Genomic DNA, 5748 nt, shown 5'->3' on the forward strand with positions numbered 1-5748 from the left:
TTCACTTTTGGTAATCTGATTTTATTCCATATAAAAGGCAAAGCTTATCATTATCGGTCTAGTTATCTCTATATATAAAAGCCTAAGTCTATATATATTAAAGCCTAAACGACCAAACGACTGGATGTCCGGACGACCGGCCAGTAGCTATGACACGCACTGACCACCAGGAGGCTCAATGCAGGAGCTGCCCCTAATAGTCAGTGCACTCCCACAGTGGAGTGCCGCTCAGCTGACTGACCAGCGTCAGACAAAGGGCTCACGGCTGGCCGCCACAGTCCAGAGACCGCAGCAGCAGGCACAGTGGGGCTGGAATGAGCAGGAGCAGCAGGCAGGAATGGCAGGCGGTGTTGGACTGCTGGTTTCAGCCCGATCCCTGCAGGCCATGCTGAGGGACCACACTGGTGCACGAATGCATGCACTGGGCCTCTAGTATATTGATAAAATGTTAATTGATAGTGTTTAAAAGTTCCAAGTTTTATTTTCCCATTCATCAGGAATGTCTCATCTTTTTACATAGCTTCTGTTTTTGCATATGTCACATAAACAGGTTTTAATTTTCTACTTTCTCATAAAACTATGGTCAACAGAAATTTAACTATTTTTTGTCCCCATTCCTTTATCCTGTCCAGGGTTTCCCTTCATATTGTTGTTCAGGAGCAATTAGATACACTTGGTATCAGGCAGAAGTATTCACTATTTAGCAGCAGAAATGACTTTTCTCTCAACCAGGACTGTAGAAACAATGGCTCTGCCTAGGTGCTGTCTTTGTCTGAATCTCACTTTTTAATGTTTACCTCAGTTACATTTCCATTAATGCTGACTAGGTTGGGGCACCTTTGCCCAAGGGCACTTACAGACGGAAACAAAGTTGACCAGAGGGTAACTAGAAGTGATAAAAAGGTGAGTCACTGGGCTGGTGCTCCAGGTGCTGTGGCATTCATGATTTAAGTTCCCAGAATGAGTCAGTTTTATCAGAATTTTAGAGAATAAAGAAATGTTATAAGAACCCCCAGAACTTGGCCAAAAATCTATTTCAATTGGCTTTGTTTATGGCAAGGGGCATTCAAGAAACAGGCAAGACAAGAAAGTGGTGAAGCAATCACCTATAAATAGTAGAGACTGTTTGTTCCAAGACAGTGTGTTCTGTAAAACACTGTGAATATTTGGATTCTTGCAAAGAACTGTCTCTAGTTCAACTCAGATTTGCAAGTGCAGGTGAGAAAGAAAAGAAAAAATATCCAAGAGAACATGCTGGTGTTTAGTGTTTTGTTTTCATTCTACTCCAGGATGGAACTTTTCCATTTTGCCTAGATTGTCTGCTTTGTAGGGCTGCTTCACAAACTCCATCAACATCCGTACACTTATGGGGAGCCTCTACCATGCCAAAAACTGAGGCATGAACATTGTAAGTTCAAAAGAAGCATATTCCTGCCCATAGCCCAGCAAAGGAGAAACACAAGAGAACTGAAAATTATAAATTATAATCCCATGTGGTAAGTGTGATGTAGGAAGAAAGGTGAGGACTTAGGATAACTGACTCATCCTGACTTGCCTAGCAGTTTTCTGGTTTTAGCATCGAAAGTCATGTATCCCAGCCAATCCCATACAGTTGATCACCTTAGTGAGATACCCAGTTGCGGGTAATTGGAGATAGTTATGGGGGGCCAATAGTAAGAAAGGGAAATTCCCGGAAGAGAGAAAATGTTTAAGTGGTATCTGGAAAGGCTGAGGTCAAAAAAGGTAGGTGTGATAGACTGAATAATGGCCTCAAAGAGATCCAAGTCCTAATCATTGGAATCTGTGAATGTTACCTTCTATGGTCAAAGGGATTTTGCAGATGGGATTGAATTTAGGATCTGGAGATGGAAAGAGTATCCTGGATGTCATCCTAAATGTCTTTATTTTAAAAAGGCAGAGCGAAATTTGATAACAGAGAGATGTGACAATGGAGGGAAGGGGTCCGAGTAACGTGCAAGGAAGGGGCCACCAGCCAAGGAGTGCATGTGGCCTCCAGGAAAGAGAAGGAGATGATACTTTCCCTGGACTCCCAGAAGGAATCAATCCTCTAACACCTTGACTCTAGTGCAGTGAGACTGATGTCTTATTTCTGGTCTCCAGATCATAAGATAATAAATTAGTGTTGCTTTAAATCACTAAGTTTGTGATGATGATTCATTATAGCAGCAATAGGAAACTGAAACAGAGGGGAATGCAGAGAAGGGCATTCTAGGCAAGGGAATAGCATGTCAAAGGCTGTTAGAGAGCAAGGCCTGTTCGGGATACTACAAGATGGCAGTTTGGCAGCGAAGCCTGCATGAGAACACAGGAGGAGAGAAAACTCCAGGTGGAGGCAGGGGCTGGACCCGAAATGACCTTGTAACTCACAGTAAGAAGTTTTTCCTCCATCTTGAAGACAGCGAAGATGCATTCAATGATTTGAAGCAGGGCCATGATGAGATCATATTTGCATGTTAGGAAAACCTTTTCGATAGCAGTATGGAAAGTGGATTATTGAGAGGAGAAAGAGATGCAAAGAAGCAGTGACATCCCTTTTAAATGATCGTCCAGGCAAGCAAAGGTAATAAAAGCCTTGCTTGCTAACGGGGATGGAAAGCAGGGGCAGTTTCTGGAGATTCTTAGAAGGAGGGTTATACAGGACTTGCTGGACCACCTAGTGAGGCAAAGGAAAGACTGACATTTTCATTGGATGCTGGGGAAGAGGTAGCTGTCACAGCCGAGATAGGGAATACAGGAGGAATGTGTGTACAGGCTCTGGGAGGGAATGATGTGTTAGCTTGTAACTAAACATGTTGAATTGGAGGAGCCAGTAATATGTACAAGTAAAAATTTAAGAGGGCAACTCAATCAAAATTTTCAACAACAAAAGTTTTGACAAAGGAATGTTCTTATTCGGGGCACGGGGACAGGGAGTGAGGTGGAAATGGACCAAAGACAAGCTCACTGGTAATGCAGACTTGCCCCTCGTGCATGGGCCTTTTTCTCGGCATGCCCAGTCCATTTCTTGAGCATCACTCTCCAGGCATTACTGGGTGTGGTTCAGATAAAAGTGTCTGGAGCCACTCCATTTGGTCTCTGCATTTCTTACCTTGCTGTTCTCTGGTTTGTCCTTGCACCACCATTCCTTAAGCTCTGATTGTGCTGCACTTCTGCTGGGAATTCTTCTGTAGCTTCTCCTTGTGACTTTTCCAATCAGGCTCTCGCCTACCTTTCAGCCTAGGCACTCCCACTTTATATCAGTAGATAAAAATTATTAAAATAAATGATTGTTTAAAAAGCTAATGCCAAACAACAATGGAGAAAGTAAATATGTTATTTACAAGTGTTTTATCCTTTAACAATAGATTTTGTTAATATTAATGTTGAGTTACTTGTGTAAAGCTCTTTCTGACCTTGCACTAGTGGGGAAATGGCGAGGCTCTAGGTATATGCTGTTTCCAAACAGAAGTCATCCATTAACTCCATTTCTTGTTTGATAACTTTAAAGACAGATTGTGACCAACTTTTGTTGATCTGGGAGTATGCAAATGTGTTTGAAGGTGTTCAAATGATAGCAAAGTCTAGTTATATTTCAAAGAAAGTATCTGATTTGTCTTTATCTCCTTTAGTTTATTATTTATAGATGAAAAAGCTGGTTTGTAATAAATTAAATAAATTGAAATACTGCCATAGTTACACTCTGGTTCTTGAACTAGAGTGAAACTCACCTTGCAATAGGAGTTTTGCTTTGTCCATTGTCATTTTCTTTGTTCTCCTGAGGATTAGTGGGGAATGGAAATGTTTTCAAAAGGAGTGCATCTTTGTTCAATTCAAAATTTAACTCCATCTCTAGTCATTTTGGTATATATGATTTCAGTTAAAAATCTAAGTTACAGCATTACATCACAAAGATACTACTATTTCAATAATTTAACAACAGCAAGTAATACTTAAAACGGGTATTTTAATCACCACCATCCCTTTTGTGACATTTCTATTTAAAAGTTCTACTCTGGAATCAATTTTTGTCTCCTGTGCTTTTAAAAAATATCTCATGTTATAGGTATTTTAATATTCATCTTATTTCTTCTTTTAGGGAGACAAACTTAAAGGCAGGCCCATGTCATGTTTTACTTAGCTTCCTCACACTGCCTAGTACACTAGCCACACAGGACTGAACTAGATAAATATTTGCTATTATTCTTCCTCATAGTAAAGTTTACTTCACATTCCCCAATGCCTCACTGTGCCTTTCTCATCATAGCAAGGTGCTGAAGTCACTGGGAAACAAAGACATAAGGTTATGATAAGAATACAAATCGAATTCTGTGACATACCAATGTTCCTTTATGAATTTTCCACTATTGTTGGGATCTTTTCAAAGTGATGGAAAATTCCACAAACATTTTTTAAAATTTTGACCTAAGAATTCTTATTAATCTCTTTAGGACTCTTCTTAATGCTAATGGAGAAAAACTCTACTTGCAGAAAAGATAATGCATAGCCTCCCTTAATTTGTAGATTGATTTTAAAAAGTGATTTTCACAGTACAGAGTGGAGTAGTTCAATAAGTCAGTTACGATTACAATCATTAATAAAGAATGTATCATTTTGCTTGGGGGCTGGTATGGACTGAATTGTTATGTTGAAGTCCTAACCTCCAGTACCTCACATTGTGACCTTATTTGGAGACAAGTCATCAAGTTGAAAGGAGATCATTAGGGTGGGCCTTAATCCAATATGACTAATGTCTTTCTAAAAAGGGGAAATTTGGACACGGAGACATACATGTGCAGAGGGAAGATGGCCATGTGAAGATGCAGGGTAGGAATGATGCATCTCTAAGTCACTAATGATTGGCAGCAACCACCAGAGTCTAGGAAAAAGCAAGGAAGGATCCTTCCCTAAAGGTACCAGAGGGAAACTGGCCATGCCTATACCCTCATTTCAGGCTTCTTGTCTCCAGACTGTAAGGTAACACATATCTGTTATTCTAAGTCACCAGTTTGTGGTGCTTTGTTATGGCAGCCCTAGATGACCAATACAGGGCCTTATAGACTGTATACTGGCACCTCATTCTACCAAAGCTTTTTTAAATGGAAATATTTTAGAATAAAAGTGTATGTTAACAGTTTCAAGTGTGAAGAAATCTAGAAAAATGTAAATGTCTCTGGTTTGGATAGAAAAAGAGTCAGTTGGGCTCTTAAATGACTAAAGATTCAAAAATAGCGAAAATCTCTGCTGAACAAAGCTAGCAGTCAAGCTAGTCCTGCCTATCATTACTGGACTACAGCTATGAGAACCTTTTTAAATGTGATTGGCAGCCATTAGCTGTCTTCTCAGAAGAAGAGATGGGCTATTTATTATGTAAGGTGCAGAGACTGACAATCTTAATAATTACTTAAACTAAGATTACTTATGGTCATTTGTGTGAAAAATAGATTTTTCTGTACCTCTGTTTTATTATTGCTTCAAACTTGGAACTAGTTGTTTCATATGTCTTCTCTGTAATATTGAAGGTGCTGAGAGATCAAAGACTATCTCTGACTTGTTCCTGGCCGTATCACAGTGCAGATGAATGTACTAGGCATCCAATGACTGTGGGAGGAAGAGTGGAGGCAAGGCGGAGGAGGGGAGAGACAAGAGAGAAGATTCAAATGACAATTTCCTTGTTATATACCACAATCTGTGGGCAGCGTTTTAGTTCTGATTCCTTTTGGAAATAATAATGACTCATATTTAAAAATT

The sequence above is a fragment of the Myotis yumanensis genome, unplaced genomic scaffold (genome assembly GCF_028538775.1).
Source record: "Myotis yumanensis isolate MYYU_CA2020_CCGP unplaced genomic scaffold, mMyoYum1.0.hap1 SCAF_1, whole genome shotgun sequence".
NCBI classification, from domain to species: domain Eukaryota; kingdom Metazoa; phylum Chordata; class Mammalia; order Chiroptera; family Vespertilionidae; genus Myotis; species Myotis yumanensis.